Source organism: Cetorhinus maximus, chromosome 2 (genome assembly GCF_964194155.1).
Source record: "Cetorhinus maximus chromosome 2, sCetMax3.hap1.1, whole genome shotgun sequence".
NCBI lineage: Eukaryota > Metazoa > Chordata > Chondrichthyes > Lamniformes > Cetorhinidae > Cetorhinus > Cetorhinus maximus.
Window position 1 is genome coordinate 172574521 of NC_135880.1, and position 21251 is coordinate 172595771.

The 21251-nt window shown below is 43.2% G+C and overlaps 1 non-coding gene across 1 annotated transcript; it reads left to right on the forward strand.

Annotated features, from left to right (window-relative positions):
* The first annotated feature begins 20213 nt into the window (after positions 1-20213).
* LOC144672035 (U6 spliceosomal RNA) lies at positions 20214-20316 on the forward strand. Its single transcript, XR_013574065.1, has one exon. It is a non-coding gene; the product is annotated as a U6 spliceosomal RNA (small nuclear RNA).
* Positions 20317-21251: the final 935 nt, after the last annotated feature.

Sequence of the window (21251 nt, forward strand, 5' to 3'; positions counted from 1 at the left end):
AGCATTTGTGCCACACAAATGCCAGGCAATGACCATCTCCAACAAGAGAGAATCCAACCACCTCCCCTTGACATTCAATGGTATTACCATCGATGATTCCCTCATTATCAACATCCTGGGGGTTACCATTGACCAGAAACTGAACTGGGCCAGCTATATAAATACTGTGGCTACAAGAGCAGGTCAGGGACTGAGAATTTTGCAGAGCATAACTCACCTCCTGACTCCCTGAAGCCTGTCCACCATCTACAAGGCATTAGTCAGGTGTGTGATGGAACAATCTCCACTTGCCTGGATGAGTGCAGCTCCCACAACACTCAAGAAGCTCGGCACCATCGAGGACAAAGCAGCCCACTTGATTGCCACCCCCCTCAGCACCTTCGACATCCACTCCCAGCACCACTGACACATCATGGCAGCAGTGTGTGTCATCTACAAGATGTGGGTGAGCGCTTCCACTGAGCTCCCTGAAGGCAGACAGCTGCCTCAGGGAGCTGCAGACCTCCAATTATTAAAAGAAAGCACAAAACTGCTGCAAAAATGTCCAACAGCACAAACTGAGAGCATACCTCATAAAAACACTGCCCCCAGATGTTTCTTTTTATTTTATATCCGAACGGAGATTTTGTTCCACCCTTGGATGAGGCTTCATCAAAAATGTAAAGCCTGGCTGGCCGATTGGCCCGTGTGCCAACCATAAAGTGGACGGGCCACAAAAAGTTGCAGACAATTGGGTCATTAATAGGCTCAATTGCCTATTGTTGGCGGGTGCACTTTTGACTTTTGCGCATGCCCGCCAAGCAAAGTATCTTGTGAGTGCGCGATGACGTTAGGAGGTTTGCCTGATGTCATCTCGCAAGTTCTTACGCCTGTTCAGGTCGGGTACACGCTGGACTTCGGAACGCAAAATTCTGGCTTATGTTTCTAGGTGCTTTCATAACACGGCCAAACAGGTTGAGTATCAACCTACAAACCCTTCCAACACACCAGCTGCCATTGGCGTAAGAGTGGAAGAGATTCATGGTTGCCATGTGATGGAAAGAATCTTGAAGCCTCTATTATCACTACAACACACATGTAAAAATTGAAGGTTACCAAAGAAACTTGGACTTCTAAGTGATCTGTAACATCAGACACACAATTCAACATTTTTGATTCTTTTAGACCTCTATCAAGTCACCTCGAAGTCTACCTGGCTCCACAGGCTGAGATCTCATCCAAGTAGCTAAGCTTCTTTAAACTAGGGATTTTTTGGTAGCTCTCCTCTGAGCTTATTGCACTGTGTCACTTTACTGCATAAGGTGAGTAAAATTGAGCGCAGCACTCCAGATGTAGTGAAATGAAGGATCTGTATAATAACAGAATGACTTTATACTAAAATCCTCAAAATCCAGTGGCAAGAATGGCAGTTCAATAGCAGTGTCCTCTTCCAAGCCAACTTGCCCAGCATCGAGGCACTAATCACTTAAAACCAGCTCCATTGGGCGGGACATGTCATTCATGTGCCTGACACCAGACTCCTGAAGCAATTCTTCCACTCCAGAACTCTGTCACGGCAGAAGACTCACAAGGGGACAGTGGAAATGCTTTAAGAATGTCATCAAAGCATCTCTGAAGAGGTCAAACATCCCCACCGACTTTTGGGAGTCCCTGGCTTCAAAATGGAAAAGGTTTATTCGCAAAGGCACCGAGAACACATCAAGAGATTTCATTGGGAACTTGCGAGGTGAAGTTGAGGTGTTGGAGGGACTACACAAACCTCCAAATAACTCAGCAACCCAACCCTTCAGGCACCATCTGAACTGCATGTGGCAGAGTATGCAAATTGCACATTGGACTTATCAGCTATCTGAGAACCCATCGAACCAGAGTGGAAGCAAGACATCCTGAGGGGCTGCCGAAGAAGAAGTTATACTATTAATACAACTCACTACCCTGTTTGCTTATGGCTTCTCTACATTGGCTGTGGACCAGCTTCAGTGACCTGTGCACCATAACACCTGGACCGTTTTTTCCCTCTCAAGCACGCTCAAATTGTTTCCCTGTAAAGGGTAAGGCAAGACAATATACATTCCTTTGGCTGCTCTTGAAAGGTCTGACAATTGGCTTAGACTACTTTCTCCAGGAATGTGCCAAGGAACTGAATTTTTGAATTATACAAGGAACCAAATGATTCCCACGCTCAAATAATTAGCTTTTCAGATTATTTCATAAATTAACCATTATATTAAAATCATTTTCCCTTTGTGGATTATTATAAGAATTTTTTAAAAAATGATTATCACTGGTAATTAGCAAGCTCTGCCTTGATAGCTTGGTTACAGGTAAATGTATGATTAGAATGGCATTTTATGATGCCTGTAATTTGTATAATTATTGGACTTTAACGCAACTAAGTGACTAAATCAGTGATGCTAATCTTATGACCATTATCAAACCTGCAAATAGAATTGCAATAGAACTCCCTGTAGATCAGTGGGCAGCCTGGAAAATATTAACCTAGCTTTGCATTGGAAGTCAAAACACCTTCAACTGTCAGCGACAGGGAAGGGATTAAACTAACATTGAACTGGAATGCAGTGCTTGTGTGAGAGAGGTACACTGGAGGTAAACTGGAAGCTATCGTCTTCACTCTAGGGAATGGCAAGTCTAGGTGTACAGTCTCCACTTATAGGAAACTGATGCTAATAGACAATGCACACAGCAATTGTGGGAGATCTGGTGTTACAGTTGCTAAATTAAGCCGCCAGGCAGCGAATACTCAATTTCTACCTGACTCGTGATAATCGTCCGCAATTATATGCTCTGTAAAAGATACAGCATCAACTTGCACTTATATAGCTCCTTATACGTACTAAAACCGCCCGAGTTGCTTCACAGGGGAACATTTTGATACTGAGGCACATAAGGAGATATTAGGCCAGGTGAAGAAAAGCTTGATCAAAGAGATTGGTTTTAAGAAACAAATTAAAAAGGAGGTGAGAGAGGTGCAAAGGGACAGAGAAGTTTATGGTGTAAAGTCCAGCGATTTGGGCCTCAATAGCAGAAGACATGGCTGCCAACGATGGAGCAAAAAGATAATTGGGGGTATGCAAGAAGCCAGAATTTGAGCATTGAAGAGATCTCAAAGGATTGTAAGTTTGGAGGAGGTGACAGAGATAGGGGAGGGGAAAGGCCTTGGAGGGATTTGAACACAAGTGGCAGAATTTTACACTCCCCTGGGGGCAGGTTAACAGGTGTGCATGAAGCATAAAATTGGGCAGAATGCCATGGGCGCATTTCCTGGCACCTAAACGCCCACACTCAAACCCATTGCAATTTTATACGTGACAGGAAATGTTGGGCAGCCCACCCACCCTTGGACCAACTGAAGCATTTAAACAGCCAATTAACGGCCACTGAAGGGTTTTTTCCTGCCCCGTTGCAATTTTCCATGTGGCGGGCAGAGGAGGGAGTCTAGTTTGAAGTCCCCAGGTCTCAGTCCTCAGGGTATTGGCAGAAAAGATGGGGGGGGTGGGTGTGGTGCTTTCTGTATTACAAGTCCCCTAGGCCCATTGGGAGATTCCGTCCCAACGCCTTGGTTTCCCTTCCACCACGACCCTGCTACCCGTCGTGTGCAACCCAGCCCCCACTCTACACCCAGGCCTCGTAGGCTGGCCCCGCCAAATGCCCCCCATCAAATATCCCCCCCCCTCTTTCTGTCTCCAGCAGCGATTTTCATCAGGGACTAGGTGCAGTCCCAGCAGTGGCCACCGCTCCTAGTAGCACTGCTGGAACCAAATTACTGCCAGCTATCTGCTGAAGGCAGAAGTCTTCCCCTGGGCCAATTAACACCCTTCTAAGTGATAAATGGCTGTGGGGCAACCCACCAGAGCAGGGCCAGGCCCACCTTCGCCTAGTGGGGGCAGGGGGCAGGAATCCTGGCAATATGTACATCCTGCCTAAGGATGAGAATTTAAAATTGAGGTGTTGCCAGACTGGGAGCCAAGGTAGACCAGCAAACACAGGGGTGATGAGTGAATGGCGTGTGTTAGGATGCAGACAACAGCGTTTCAGGTGAGCTACATTCACCGCAGATGCAAGGTGAGAAACTAGCCAGGAGAGCATTCCCTATATCTCTTCTGTAGGAATTATGGTTTTAATTTAGTGTGTAATTACTTCAGCAAATTTCTGGTGAAACTCTTTTACCCACAAAATGAATCTCGAACAAAACTTCATCTGGCATAGCTTTTCTAACAAGCGAGAGGCAGTTGGATTGAGGTTAATTTACAGGAGCACGGGAGCCAACAATAGATTGCAAATGTAAATTACAAAAAGTGTGGGGTGGGGGCTGATGAGAACGGAGTAGAAGTGAGACAATTGCCCTCTAAAGATGTGTTCTCATGATTTTCATGGGTAATGTAGTGGTGAAACAGGTCATTGGCTGATTTGTTAATAATTCAGCAGAATGGTCTTCCAAATGGAGTGAAACTATTCAGGTGGTTAAACACGTCTTGGGAGTGGGGAAATCGAGTAAGAGAGTACACGTGAAATGATATGTGAAATGATCAATTTTGTTTTATATCCCATGGCACTTTCTCAGAGTGCCTGGATATTTGCATTACCATTATCTGTCTATTAGGAATGCTATAGCTTTCTTTGTTTTCTTTAAACTATGTTACTTGTTTTAAAGTAAACACTATCACTTGTCACACAACACCATTGACATGGCATATGCAAATCAGTTTTTCAGGTCCATAGTATTTGCTCCACTGGCTAAATTGAGATAATCTGGGACAACACTGCTTTGGTTAAAAGTTAATGTTTTCCCACAAGTATTGAGGAACCTATTATCTTGGGGCAGAGTTTCCATTTTGGACACCATCGAAAAATTGAGCCCAACATGCACTTGAGTTCGCGCTATTTAGCTTACAGTTTCAATTTTCACTAAAATTCATTTGTCTAATCACAAATGTAAAATCTTCCATGAACCAGAGCAGACAGGAAATGCAATGGAATGTAAAAGGTTCTTTTCTTTCCATTAATAAATATTCCTTGATATATTTAAGAATGGTAATCTGGTCCAGTTTTATTAATACAGCTGAAGGTGAGTTTATCACCAAAAAAACATTTTTCATTGGAGTGTCCAGTCCCCTGCCTGTGAGTGACCCAATTTAAAAATCACAGAAAGAGTTATAACAGATATATATATATATATTAGTCATTAGCTTAGCACATTTTTAAATATAAAAACCTATTAAAATGCACCCACAACTAAATATGCAATTAAGCATTGTAATATTCCTTTAAGGGATAGGAGCATGACATCACTAGAAAGGAAGTGTGTCAAGTGATCCCGTTTTAGTTTTGTTTTTGCTTTTGGACACGCACAGCTTTGCAGCTCTGATGTCTTTGTATAAATGTTCTCAAGTTCCTCTTCTCAATAAAATAACCCACAGGACTGAATTTTTTGCTTGTCGGGGGCCCGGGAGTGGAAGGGAAACGGGCTCCAAATCACAATCGACCCCCGACCGTAATTTCACACTGGTTGGCCAATTAAAGGCCAGCCAGCATGAGAAACACCCTGAGAAAGGCTCAGCACTGCCGGTGGGGGGGGAGCGAGAAGAGGGCAGGCAACGACCTCAACACGGGTGCTGGCGAACATTTCCAATGAGCTCCCGGACAGCTGCTTCAGGGAGCTGCAGACCTCCAAATAATAAAAGAAAGCCCAAAAAAGCTGCAAAAAAATGCCCATGCAGCACAATCAAGCACCTGAAAGCATACCTCATAAAAATGCTGTACCCAGATATTTATTTTTATTTTATACCCTAATGGAGATTTCATACCACCCTTGGATGAGGAAGTGATTAAAACTTCAATTCCACCCATCTGTTTTGCCCGTGCGATGAGCTAAAAATCGCACGGGCAATATAAAATCGCGGTCAATAGGCTTTTTAATGACATTAAATGGCCCTTTAATTGTAGCTGCTCCAACTCCTACGCGCGCCCACAGACCTCAATATTGCATGTGTGAGTGATGACACAGGATGAGCGCCCAGCGTCTTCTTACGCTATGTTATGTGCATTTGGGTCAGCTTCCTGACCGCCCCCACCCGCCCCCACCGAGCCCACCAGGCAAGGGCAAAATTCTGCCCCAGGAAATTTGCCCCAGAGGGAATGGTCATTTTTTTTTAAGAGTGAGACCTGATACGGGCAAATTGAATCTTGAGCCAGCATAAAAGATCACAGGAAACACTAATAATTTCAAAGAAAAATTTACAAGCAACTTCTTTACGCAGAGGGTGGTTGGAATGTAGAACTTGCAATCACAAGGTGTAGTTGAAGGAAAGCTGGATGAACACATACAGAAAAGGAAGAGAAGGATATATTGATTGGGTTACATGAAGTTGGATAAGAGGAGGCTGGTGTGGAGCATAAATGCCTGCTTGCATGTACCTGTGGGCCCTCTGTGTTTTATATTCAGTGCAACTCAGTGTAAAATGGTTGTTATTGTATTCCGGGGTCACTTGGAGGGAAATCAGCAGCTGCATTTCAAACAATTGGTAAATTTATACTGGAGTTGCCACCAGCAGTGTGTGGCCCTGTGCTGTGGACACTGTGGCTATGACACTGGTGTACTGACTTCCAAGACCAGTATAAAAGCAATTTAGCAGAGACCAAGTTCACACCTTACAATTTTTCTGTAACTTTCGCAAACTTTTGATAACGTCTAAATATGGATTTTAAACAGAACATTAGTTTTTTTTTAAATTGCTGGAAAGTTCCTCAGAGCGACTTATGCTCTTCTACTGCTGGTTACTTAGCCAGAAGCCTATTTCTCTCCCACCCCACCTCCAGTCCAATACCACCTCCATTCACACACCAAACCAGGCTTTTAACCACACTGCAAAGTAATGCCGATGGACTGGTAGCAGTTATGGGGAATTTCTCGGCCATTGCTTCAGAGTTATATCTTCTGTTCGATCCTGAGCGATCTTGACCCCCATATCCTCTCCATCACCAAGGCTGTCTACTTTCAACTCCAGAACAAAACTCATCTCAGCCCCTGTATAAGTTCTTTTGCTGCTGAATCCCTCACCCATGCCTTTGTGCACTCCAGATGTAACTATTCCAATGCTCTCCTTGCTGGCTTCCCACCTTGCACCTACTGTAAACGTCAACTCATCCGAATCTCTGCTGTCCATGTCCTAAATCACACCAAGTCACCTATCATCCCTGTGCTCACTGATCTACATTGGTTGGTTTGGCAACACTTCTATTTTCAAATCCCTCATTCCACCGCTATCTCTGTAACCTCCTTGACCCCTACAGCCCTATGCGATATCTCTGCTCCTCCAATTTTGGCCTTACCCACATCCTCAATTTTAAATCGCTCATGGGTAGCCATGCCTTCAGCAACTTGGGCTCTAAGCTCTGGAATTCTCTCCCTAAACCTATCCATCCCTTTCTTCTTTCAAGACTCTCCTTAAAACCTACCTCTTTGCCCATGCTTTCATTTACCTGTTCTAATATCTCTAAGTGGTATCTGTTAAGAATCTTGGGACATATATGGCTCTAAAGATGTTATATGGATTCAGACTGTTATTGGTGCAATTCATTGTGAATCGCTCGTTCTGTCGACTATTGCTTGGTATTGTAGGGTTGAGCACAGGCACATTGTGCATGATATCTTTCTACACAGTCAAAGCTCATTTTCGCTATGGTTGTTGCACATGTACAATTGTTGCATGTTGTAATTAAAATAAATGTAACCCAAAGCTCCAGCCTTTTAGGCTTCTAGCCCAGAGGGGTGTCATTAACTAATATGGATCTAAGGAGAGAACCTTGAGTTGTAATTGTAATGTGGTTCCTAATTATACATTAATGGTAGTACTTCTCAGCTATTTCATCTTACCTTGACAATTAAAAGTCCAGTTAAAGCATTTATTGTGTTAATTACTCACAGCTCCTATTTACTCTGCACCATAAAAATGAGAGTGAATTCTTGAGTTAACAGCATAGTTATTAACTTCTTGATTTCCAGCCACTTCCAGGACACTGATAACTACAGATTTCACCACTTGCAAAATATAACTTATGCAGTCAAAAAGAGTACAATCTTGTCCAATGTAACAGAATTTACAGCATGGAAACAGGCCATTCAGCCTGACTGGTCCATGCCAGGTGTTTGTGCTCTACATGAGCCTCCTCCCAACACTTCTATCTAACTCCATCAACATAACTTTCCACTCTGTTCCCCCTCATGTATTTATCTAGCTTCCCCTTAAATACATCTAAACGATTCACCTCAACTACTCCTTGTGGTAGTGAGTTCCACATTCTCTGGGTAAAAATACATTGTCCTGAATTCCCTATTAGATTTCTTGGTGACAATCTTATCTTTATGTAAAACCCTTAATGCTCTTTAGGTAAAATGTTAAAAATCTTGAACCTATTCCATGTCTGATTTCACTTTAATTTATTTGTTTTTTTTTAAATTCTTTGCCCCTCACCATTTCTTCTCTGTCTTCCTGTCCCCAGCCATTTGACTTCTGAAGATGGTTACATTTTGTTGACTGCTAGTCCATGGGCATCCGACACTTCAGCCAAGTGGCTATTCCGGATGTGTGAGTGTCAAAAGGTTCTGTTCAACAATGAGGAACTTCAGATGGTGGAATGAGGGATTCTGCTACTGAGCCGCCAAACGTTTCACCTCCAATCTCATAAAAAACACCCCGGACAACACCAGTGTGATATTTCCATTTGTTAAATCAACCACCCTCCTGGCTTGCCCCAGTTATGTTTCCAGTTTAGAACCACTAGACTTTTGCAGTGCAGCAGGAAGCCATTTGACCCATCTCTAACTCTTTGCTGGAGGACTTCAAAAATTCCCTCTCCCTGTAGCCCATTATCGTCCTTTGTTACAAACATTTCTCTAATGTTTCTTGAAAAGATGCAATGCTCTCAACCTTTCATTCATTCCCTGTAGCAAAACATTCACGTTCCAGTGACCCTTTGAGCAGACTTTCTTCTTATGTAACCTCCCTTCTTGATGTAGAACGAAGTTAAATTCCATTTATTTTATTGATTTTAATTCCACCGGGAAGTGCTTTAATTCTGCCAATACTCATTTCATGTCAAATTACTATCACTGGCTGAGAGGAGATTTGCACCCTATTAGCCTGAGTTCTGTTTGAAACTACATCCCAGAGCCAAAAGCTCAGTGAGCTAACCCACCACACAACCTAGCCCCTAGTATGTTGTGAAAGTGAATAAAAGGGAGAAAAGGCTTGCATTTATAAAGTGCCTTTTGTCTTTTCAGGGCATCCCAAATCACTTCATACTTAATGAAGTACTTTGGAAGTGTTTAGTCACTGCTACATTGTGGAAAAGGCAGCACACAGCAAGATCCCACAAAAGCTATGTGATAATGGTCAAATAATCTGTTTTACTGATGTGCGTTGAGGGACATCAGGGAGTTCAACACTGCTCTTCTTCCACATAGTGCCGTAAGATCTTTTACATCCACCTGAGGGGGCAAATGGGGCCTCAGTTCGATGTCTCATCCAAGGGATAGCACCTCCAACAGCAGGTGTTGTTGGGGGGTACAGTACTGCACTGGAGAATCAGCCTCGATTTTTCTGCTGAGGTCCTTGTAGTGGGTCTCCATGACTCAAAGGCAAGACCACCACCAAGTGAACCATATCTGACCCTCTTGTATCATTACAAATGCTAACTATGAGGGGAGGTGCAGGTGATTGAGGAAGGGATTTGGGGGCAAGATGAAGTTATTGCTTCACATTCATCCTATTTACCTGTGCATGGTCACAGCCTTTCCCTTCAACTATCTCTGTTTTTTTTATGCTATCATAAGAAGGAATTCATCAGTCAGCCTCACCTTGCTTGATTGCCTTACTAAATTGCAGATCTTCCATCAATATTTTCGCCACCCATTTCTACAGAATTCTATTAAGCAGATGCACTCATATAAATAGATGACTGCACCATGTTAGCCCCTTGCACAACAAATCCAACTCAGCTTCCTTCTCCTCCTTAACTACAGCAGGTAAATCCTGATGTCTCAGCTAGGGTTACCAACTCTCCAGGATTCATCCGGAATTTCCAGGAACCAAAAGTAATGTCCAGGACACTGCTATGAGCAAACCTGGAGAGAAATATGTTTCTTCTTTATTCTTTCATGGGATGTGAGCATCACTGGGCCAGTATTTGTTGCCCATTCCTAATTGCTCTTGAACTGAGTGGCTTGCCACACCATTGCAGAGGACAGTTAAGGTTAGGGTATGACATAGCTGTGGGCCTGCAGTCACATGTAGGCCAGACCAGGTAAGGATGGCAGATTTCCTTTCCTGAAGGACACTAGTGAACCAGATGGATTTAAATGATAATCGACAACAGTTTCATGGTCACTATTACAGAGACTAGCTTTTCAATTCCAGATTATTACCAGAGGCCATGGTGGGATTTGAACCCTTGTCCCCAGAACATTAGCCTGGGCTTCTGGATTGCTAGCTCAGTGACATTACCACTATATCACAGTCTCCCCCTTTAAATAGGGCATTTACAAAAATAAATGTTTTTGTTTCAGTTTTCCTTAAATACTTTTGCTTATTCTAAAAATGATCAGAGATGGGGAAAGACAAAGGCTATTGGACTATGAATCATCCAAGCAGCTGACAAAGGGTCTGTGTGCATTTCAATTGGCCAAATGATGATGGTGTACCACAAAAATGGATGTGCAGGGGTGACCAATAGTAGGAGTTTGTGAGCAGGGAGGTTGGAGGTGGTAGGTTATGTGATGATATGTGGGGTCATGTATCATATTTGACCCTGAGATAAGCTTCTGACCACATATCTGTACCATTACTAAGGCCACTTATTTTCCCCTCCTGAACTTCTCCCGAGTTTGCCCGTCTCAGCTCATCTGCTGATGAAACTCTCAGCCATGCCTTTGTGACCGCTGGACTTGACTATTCCAATGTGCTCCTGGCTGGCCTCCCACATTCTGTCCTGAGGTCACACAAAACTCTTCTGCCTGCCTGTGTCCCTACTTGCAGCACATCCCCCATCATACTGTGCTCACTGAACTATACCTCGATTTTAAAATTCACATCCTTATTTCCGGATCCTTCCATGACCTTGCCCCTCCCTATCTCTGTAATCTCTTCCAGCCCAACAACACTCCTGAGTTTTTCCAGGTAGTTCTGTTTTTGTTTTGGATTTCCAGCATCCGCAGTAGTTTTTTGTTTTTACTCCTATATATCTGCTCTCCATTAATTCTGTCTTCTTAAGTGTCCTGATTTTAATTGCTCCACCTAGTGTCCAAATCTTCTGCTGCCTAGGCCCTAAACTCTGGAATTTCCTCTCAAATCTCTCCACTCCACTTTTATTTTCGTTTAAGGTGCTCCTTTAAACCTAACTCTGATCAAGCTTTTGAGCACTTGCCCTCATATGGTGGTTTGGTGTCCATTTTTGCCTTATGACACTCTTGAGAAACACTTTAGATGTTTTATTACATTGAAGATGATAAGGGTGTTCAGGGGCAGAGAGACCTAGATGTATATGTGATCGCATTGGAGAGGGTGCAAAAGAGGTTTACAACAATGGTTCCAGGGGTGAGAAACTTCAATTATGAAGATTGATTGGAGAGATTGGGACTGTTCTCCTTGGAGAGGAAATTTAATAGAGGTGTTCAAAATCATGAGGGGGACCGGATAGAGTAGATAAGGAGAAACTGTTCCCACTCGTCAAAGGATCGAGAACGAGGGGGCACAGATTTAAAGCGATTTGCAAAAGAAGCAAATGCGGTGTGAGAAAAAACTTTTTCACACAGCAAATGGTTTGAGTCTGGAATGCACTGACTGGAATTTTGGTGGAGGCAGGTTCTATCGAGACATTCAAGAGGGTGTAGGTGATTATTTGAATAGGAACAATGTGCAAGGCTACGGGACAAAGCAGGAGAATGGCATTAAGTCATTTGGAGAGCCAGTGCAGGCATGATGGGCCAAATGGCCTCCTTCTGCACCATAACAATTCTGGCCCGGATTTTCCCCTTGGTGATTTGGGGGCGGGGCCCGCTCGCCAAGGGGAGAATGACGCGGGATGATGTCAGGAGGAATCCCCAACGTCATCCCAGTCCATTTAAATATTCAGGAAGGCGAGCGGACAGTGAAATCAGCTTTGACAGATGGGGAATCCCTCCCCCCACATCACAGGAAGCGCATAACGCTTCCCGTCGGGGATGCCACTGGGTGGGCCTTAATTGGCCCGCCCACTTAAAATGGCGGCAGGCCCCATTTCAGTGGCAGGGGTTGGCTGTCCGCCCGCCGCCGAGCCGGTGAGGCCCACACGCCATCCGAGGGCAAGATTCTGCCCTCTGTGATTCTGCGAAGTTGTTGTCATTGAAATTTCCAGTCAGCATTGGCAAGCCACCATTTTGGAAGCACCATTTTGGAATGTTTTGGAACAAACAATTGCACAACGCTTGCATTGTTTGCAGTGTTATGGAAAGTCAGAATAAAGCTTAGATTATTTATTTCAACAGTTTTTCTTCATGTTGATTTTTCGACTCAATATCTCTTGTCCTTATAGCAGACCCTTGGAGTCTGTTCTGAGTCGGTACCAGTGCTGAGGCAACATATTCAGTTTAATGTGATGTGAAAAATGGATTCTATTTCACAGCATGACGCAACTTTAAAATCCAAATAGTTAATAATAAGCTATTTCAATGTGCATCTGTTTTGTCAACATGGTTGTGGAGAAGACATGATATTATACAGTTCGGGAAGGATTATTTTACCCTCATGATAATCAGACTTCTGACTTAACCAAGAATTACATTGACCATTCAGACAACTGATCTGTGCATGAGTTTATGGTCTATGCACGGCTCCTCTCACCCAATTTACATATCCTTTGAATGCTTTCGTGCTCGTGTATTTAGCTGGTTTGCCCTAAATGCATCTATGATATTCACCTAAATTTATTTATTATTCATTCATGGGATGTGGGCTTCGCTGGCTGAGCCAGCATTTATTACCATTCCTAGATGACTCCATATGCTAGCGAATTCCACGTTCTAAGCACTTTCTAGATAAAGAAAGTTCTTCTGATTATCTGGTTTACTGGTGATTATCTCTTTTTTTTAAAATCACACTCAGGCTTGTTCAATTTCGTAACAGACCAAAAGGCTGATTTTTGACGGCTTCATCGGGCACTAAAGAGCCTCCGAGGTGACCCAAGATGGGATTGTGAGCTGAAACGTTGGTTTAGCCTTAGTCTTAGGGCAAGAAGCCATCTTAGCACAAAGTTGAAGTTTGCACTAGGAACTGCCACCCCACCACCCCCTCTTACACCAAAGGTTCTCCAAGTGCCGATTGTCACTTAAATTACTTAGATTGCTGAACATTTTGGGGAATAGCTCTTGACCTAATATCCAGCGACCAGCTGATGGGAGAAAACAAGTTGTTGAATAGTTTGACTGCTACGTAAAGGTATATCACCTTCTACTGTGCACTTGCTACGGCAGGTTTGAAGAGGACATTCTGGGACACTGTCAAGACTTCATCAACGCTTGAACAACATGTATGTCAGGAATTCTGTAAGGACCTCACTTAAAAAGATTGAGTGCTCTGCTACTGTAGCTTACTGGGTATTTTATAGGGAGGAGAAAGGGAATACTTGGTCATGACTATCTTGCTGGAGTCCTCCTTGTTTTACAGGGGGGGTGGGAGGATGAACTGAAGCCAGGCAGAGCAGCACCTGTTCCTGCAGGAATATAGGACATGAAGGATAGGTGTATTCAGCTCCATGAAAATTGCTTCTGATCACCTCTTGAGTGTTCAACCTATTGGTATCTGTTTAGTTCCAGGGAATGTCAAGTTATGGTCATCAGAAATCATGGGCTACAGTAGTTCAAGGCAGCAGCTCATCAACGTCTTCTCAAGGGTAATTAAGGATGGGAAGTAAATGCTGACCTAGCCAACGATGTTCATATCCTGTGAAAGAATTTCAAAATGTGTCTTGTTAGCAGAGCACCCACTTAAGGTTTTCACCCTTTCGCCAAAATGACCCCCCCAAAGTCCCAATTTCCCTTTCAGCCAATTGAGCAATTGTTGAATGCATTTAACAGAGAGCCAGATAAGTGCATTAGGGAGAAGGGGAAATAAGGATATATTGATAAGGCAAAATGATGTGAGGTAGGAGGAGGCTCATGTGGAGCAAAAACAACAGCAAAGTGTCCCACTCCAGAGATTTGAGAATATTTAAACTGATGGAATTTGAATTCACTTCATCTAGATGACCAGTCCAGTAACAGCAGCACACATAGGATTCTACCAAATCCTCTTACCCTTGATGACATTCTACCACCTTGATAAGCAGGAAATGAACTGCTAGATCATGAACAGATGCCAGGTGGATGGTAATACAAATGTATTAATAGGAAACGAACTGTGCAAAAAAAGAGGAAAATAAGATTTACTGATGCAAGGGTGGGCATTGCTGCTTAGTCAAGGAGAACAGTGGCTTATGGTATGGAACATAAGAAACAGGAGCAGACCGTATGGCCGTTCAAGCCTATTCTGCCTTTCAATACAATCATGGCTAAACCTCAGCTTCAACTCCACTATCCTGTCCACTCCCATATTCCTGAGAGACCAAAAATCTATCTTGGCCTTGATTATACTCAACAATGGAACACCCACAACTTCCTAGGCGAGAGAATCCCAAAGTTTCACAACCCTCTGAGTGAACTCAGAATCAGCCATGATCATATTGAATGGCGAAGCAGGTTTGATGGGCCGAATGGCCTACTCCTGCTCCTATTCCTTATGATCAAATGAATAAATTATCCAGGGGGAAACCACATTTTTTCCCAAATATGCATTTAACTCTAATAACATTGTGTGTGTTTTTTTTCTCAGGAGGAAAAGTTATATTAAGGAGCAACTGTTTTGATGCAACTCAGGGTCAGCTTTTTCGGGTCGGTGAGCGAGGGCAGGGCCCGCTCACCGATGTGTAAAATGACATGGGGTGATGTTGGGCCTGTGTCCCGACGTCTACCCGCATCATTTAAATTTTCAGTTCGGCAGGCGCGCAGCCGAGACGTCTGCGCGCCCACCAACCTGTCAACAGCCTATTAAGCCCATTAAAAAAGTAATTAAAATGATTAACGGACCTGCCTGTCCAACCTTAAGGGTGGTGGGCAGGCCAGGAGCCCAGGCGGGTTTCCGAAAAAGCATGAAAACTTATCCACGGGCGGGATGAGGTTTCATGAGGGATTAAAAATTTTCGGAATACTTTTAATAAAAGTAATGGACATGTCCCAGCTCATGTGATAGTGTCACATGAGGGGACACGTCACGAAATTTTTTTCTAACATTTAAAATTTTTTTATAACTTCAACTGAACTCCCTGAGGCAGCACTTTGCCTCAGGGAAATCTGTGCGCTCTTTCGTGTGCATGTGTGAAAGAGTGCACTCCCGGCTCAGGGAATCCCCCCCCACCCTGCCTGCACAGGGAGCGCACAGCACTTGCAAGTGGATGTCACGTTGGGCGGGCCTTAATTGGCCCTTCTACATAAGATGGCAGCCCGCCTGTGCCCGCTCCCGCACAACCCCCCTAACGGGGAAAATGCTTCTCCAGGGATTATAACAGCAAAAACTTAAAATTCAGCAATTTAAAGAAAGAAAGCTGGAGGAATAAGGTTAAGAAGGAAAGCGCCAAGTTTCTGAAATGCTAAAGAAGTTAGTAGAATGGTGAAGGCCTTTTCCCCTCAGGTGAAAACAGAATATTGTAACCTACTGTTAGATGTGATTTTGCGATCGCACACCACTTGTTGAACAACCCTGACTGTGCTAATAGCTACATTAACAATAAATTTAAAATAATCTGTCAAACTCAACATGGCTCATTTATGCTTGCTAGAAGTGACACACATTCATTGCAAGGGACCCATTCTCTACAAACCATAAAATAACATGTTCAAGCCTTGCACATTTTTTAAATTACCCAGGAGCTTGGGGAGCCAATAGTTCCCCACTGCTTTCTCTATGGCAACACCTTGGCCAATCAAAGTTGACTTGCCAACCAATCAGTGTTGATTTGCCAGCCAATCAGCATCCTTTTTCTCACGCAGTATAAATTGTGGTCGCTTGAAATTTGACATTCTTGCATTTATCCTGATGAGTGTAGGACAAAAAGCTTCAGCTATATGTCTCTTTTTTCAGCAATATTTCATGTGCCTGTTTTGAGGTACTGTTTGCTAAGTAAATGTAAGCAGAAGAGGGTTTTTTTTTATTATTCATTCATGGGGTGTGGGTTTCGCTGGCTGGGCCAGCATTTATTGCCCATCCCTAATTGTCCTTGAGAAGGTGGTGATGAGCTGCCTTCTTGAACTGCTGCAGTCCATGTGGTATAAGTACACCGACAGTGCTGTTAGGGAGGGAGTTCCAGGATTTTGACCCAGCAACAGTGAAGGAACGATGATATATTTCCAAATCAGGATGGTGAGTGGCATGGAAGGGAACTTCCAGGTGGAGGTGTTCCCATGTATCTGCTGCCCTTGTCCTTCTAGATGGTAGTGGTCTTGGGTTTGGAATTGGTGCGATTTAGCATTATGTGGTGATTGGAAAGTAATCATCCACATCAAGGGGAGGATGGGTTGGTAGTGGCTGCTGTAAGTGGGGATCTGTAAGGCTTTATTTGGAGTAAAAGAAATATGAAAATAAAATTGTTTCATTGTGGAATTGCTTAGGCCTGAATTTTCCCATCAGCGATTTGGGGGCGGGGCCCGCTCGCCGATGGGAAAATGACACGGGATGATGTTGGGAGGAACCCCCGACGTCATCCCAGTCCATTTAAATATTGAGGAAGGCAGGCGGACAGCAAAATCAGCTATCCACCCGCCGACCTGTCAATGGCCAATTAAGGTCATTGACAGGATAATTAAGGTAGTTAAATGCCCTGCCCAGGCAACCTTAAGGCTGGCGGGCAGGCCAGGAGCCCCAGCGGGCTTCTGATAATACATGAAACCTTGTCCACTGGCGGGATGAGGTTTCATGTCCATTTTTAAAAGCTTTAATAAATTTTGTGCTTCTTATTAAGATGTCCCATCTCGTGTGACATTGTCACATGAGGGGGACATGTTAATAATTTTTATATTTTTCTAGTTTTTTAGACTGTCAGTAATCTCCCTGAGACAGCACTTAGTCTCAGGGAGCAGTGCGCTCTTGCACACGCATGCAGAAAAGAGCGCACTTTGACAGTTGGGGAATCCCTCCCTCCCTCCGCACCACCCCCCCCCCCACCCCCCGCACAGGAAGTGGATAGCGCTTTCCGTTGGGCAGGCCACTGGGTGGGCCTTAATTGGCCCGCCCACTCAAAATGGCGGCGGACCCCATTTCGACGGTGGAATTCGGCTGTCCGCCCGCCGCCGAGCTGGTGGGTCCCTCACACCCACCAAGGGCAAAATTCTGCCCTTAGAATTCACAGCACAGAAGAATTGGGCATTTCAGCACAACTGGTCTGTGCTGAGTGCTTATGCTCCATACAACCCTCCTAGTTTGCCAAGTTTGCAGATGACACAAAAATAGTTGTGAAGGCAAGTGGTGAGAATGACACAAGGATTTTACAGAGGGATACAGACAGGTTAAGTGAGTAGGCAAAAAATTGGCAGATAGATTATAATGTGGGAAAGTGTGAGATTATGCACTTTGGCAGGAAGAATAGAGGAGCTGAACATTATTTAAATGGAGAAAGACTGAAGAAAGCTGCAGCACTGAGGGATTTGGGAGTTCTTGTGCATGAATCCCAGAAAGCTAACATACAAGTTCAATGGGTAATAGGGAAGGTAAATTGAATGTTGGCCTTTATTTCAAAGGGAATGGAGTGTAAAAGCAGGGAAGTCTTGATAAAAATATGCAAGGCACGTGTTTGACCACATCTAGAATACTGTGAACAGTTTTGGTCCCCTTATCTAAGGAAAGGTATGCTGGCATTGGAGAAGGTTCATTAGGTTGACCCTGGGTATGGAGGGATTTTCTAATGGAGAGGTTGAGTGGCTTGGGCCTGTACTCATTGGAGTTTAGAAGAATGAGGTGACCTTATTGAAACATAAAATTTTTAGGGGTTTGAAAGGGTAGATGCTGAGAGGTTGTTTCCCCTTGTGGGAGAATCCAGGATCAGAGGGCATTATCTCAGAGTAAGGGGGCACCCATTTAAAACAACAATGAGGAGGAATTTCTTAATTTCTTCTCTCAGAGTAGTCAATCTGTGGAATTCTTTACCACAAAGGGCTGTAGAAGTTGGGTCATTAAGTATATTCAAGGCTAAGATAGACAGATTTGTAATCAGTAAGGGAATCAAGGGTGATGGGGAAAAGGCAAGAAAGTGGATTTGGGGATTATCAGATCATCCATGGTCTCATTGAATGGCAGAGGATCAGATCATCCATGGTCTCAATGGGCTGAATGGCCTACTTCTACTTTTACATCTTATGGACAGGCTGGATCTGTAGCTATTAGAGTTTAGAAGAAAGAGGTAATCTTATTGAAAAATATAAGATCCTGAGGGGACTTGACAGAATGGATGCTATGGGGGTGTTTTCCCTTGAGAGAGAGAGAGAGAGAGAGAGAACAGGACTAGGGGACACGGTTTAAAAATAATGGCTCTCCCATTTAAGATGGAGATGAAGAGAATTTTTTTTCTGAGTGCCACGAGTCTGTGGAACTCTTACCCAGGTAGCAGTGGATGCAGAGTCATTGAATATTTTTAAAGCGGAGATAGATAGATTCTTGATTAACAAGGGAGTCAATCTAAAGTTATGGGGGTGGGCAGGAAAGTAGCATTTAGGCCACAATCAAATTCGTTATGATCTTATTGGAGGAGGAACTGGCTCAAGGAGCCAAATGGCCAACTGCTGCCCTTAATTCATATTTTTGACCGCTGTTTAAAGTCTATCCCACAGTGGGAACATCTTCTCTACATTTATCCTATCAGACTCTTTAATCATTTTAAAGGCCTCTATTAATCCCTTCAAACTGTTTTTTTTATCTAAAGGAAAGATCTCCAACCTGTTCAGCTTTTCCTGATTGTTACAACCGCTAACCTCTGGTATCATTCTTGTAAACTCTTTTCACACCTTTTCCAGTGCCTCTATCCTTATTGTAATTGAGATCAGAACTGTCCACAATTCTCCATCTTCTTTTCTAGTGAGGCCATTCAAATTTATTCCTGCATTTCAGACAAGTCCTGAGCACAATACTGCAGGAAATCACTACAGAGTTCTCTCATTCTATACTCATTTCCCAGGCAGTTGTCTGTCTGCCATCAGAAGATAAGTTCACCTCCCTTCCGGCCCTCACTTACTCCAACAACACATCATTTACAGCATTGAACAAAAGCAGGATGTCCCAGCCATTGAAATTCTTCTTTAAGCTGATACAAAACACCACTGAAAAAAAGGTGTTTTTCAAACTGAAAAGGCACCATTTAAAAGGAGATTCAAGCTTGCTTTAAGAACCATCAGTGTTGTTAGATATCCTGCTTCCCAAAGCAGCATAACTCACAAATGACAATCACACTGCTAAATTCAAGTGATATCTTCTGATATCATCATCATTGGCAGGATATTAAATCAATATAACCCTTTCCCACCATTCAAAATGCCCAGCAAAACCTGCTCAGAGAAAATGGCATATACATACAACATAATGCCAATTTTCAGTGCTAAATATTGAGCAAATTAGGGTTTAAGTAACTATGCCCCAACAATCTTTCACATCAATTCAGCAAACCTCCACTGCTCATTTACATAGGCTGGGCATTCTATTTCAGACAGCCAAGCTGTGAAGGATAGATAAAATTTCACCTCTCTTCTATTTTTACTTAGTTCTGTTGAAGGATCATTCGGGCTCGAAACGTTAACTGTGCTCCTCTCCACAGATGCTGCCAGACCTGCTGAGTTTGTCCAGGTATTTTTGTTTTTGTGAAGGATAGAACTGGAATCCAATCTTTACACATTTATTAAGTTTTTATTTACAGACACAAATATATCCCTCCAGGCCCAACAGCCACAGTTTCAGTCTGCTCCGATATGTAGAGGAAGAAGATAATCACCAGTTAATGCCCACCATCTGAATATAATTAAACACCCAATTAATACATAATTAATGAGGTGATTTGGCCTGTTGCCTGAATAAGAGTCACCTCCATCAATATCTGCAGCACATATATACTAAAATTGGGACAATACCGACAAGATTAGCATGGACTTTGTGCAAGGGTGACACGCAAATTCGTGAAGCGTTCCATTAAAAAATATATTCATGTTAAAGTAAAAGTTACAAAAAAAAGTGGAAAGAAAATTGACCACAGACACGTTTGAAACAGGTAAGAATACACAATAGGACATGTGCTGTCAGCTGTCATTAAGCAAACAACGAGACTCCTGAAGCAGAGAATTTCCAGGCCCTTCTTTCTCAGGAGTGGTTTTTCATATGGCACAAGGAAGTCACAGTGTGCAATATGATTGAGATCTGCTATTTTCCATGAGCAGGAATTTCACATAAACACCAAAGAAGAAATCTATGCCAAGGCGATTCATGAGGATGGATTCTAGCTGTTAGCAGCAAGAGACATGTGGATCCACAGGAGAGTGAGGACAGTCCAATTTACACCCACTTCTCTTGAGGAATTCTCTACTGCCAACCAGGGGCACTTTGTGTATTAATCTGGCAAATACAGGCATGAGCCTAAAGGACATCAATGTGAAATATCACATAGGTTCCAAGTTAACAGGATACAACCAATTATATGCTAGACTACTACTTATTTTATATTTTGATGTTACCTCATCAGGCATACCCAGTACTTGAACATTCTGTTGTTTTATGGCTGTTTAAGAAAACATGAGAAAGAGGGAACAAAAGCACATTGGTGATTTTAAAACATTTGTGCTGCTTTCAAATATGTGTGAAATATGCCTACTCCTCCCCTGCCCTATATTAACTGTATTCATCAAATCCTGAGGATGTGTGCCTGTGGAATTGCCTGTGTGCGTTGCTTCTGGTAACCATACCGTAGGCAGCTCATCTAAGCTTGTCTCCTCAGAGCGCTCCAATATGATGATGCTCCATAATTTTACAGTTAAGAATAGCTCTAGTAATTGGCAAACTTGAACCAGAAGGAAGAGAAAGAATGGCTTGCATTTATACAGTGCCTTTCACTAACTCAGGACATCTCAAAGTGCAAAC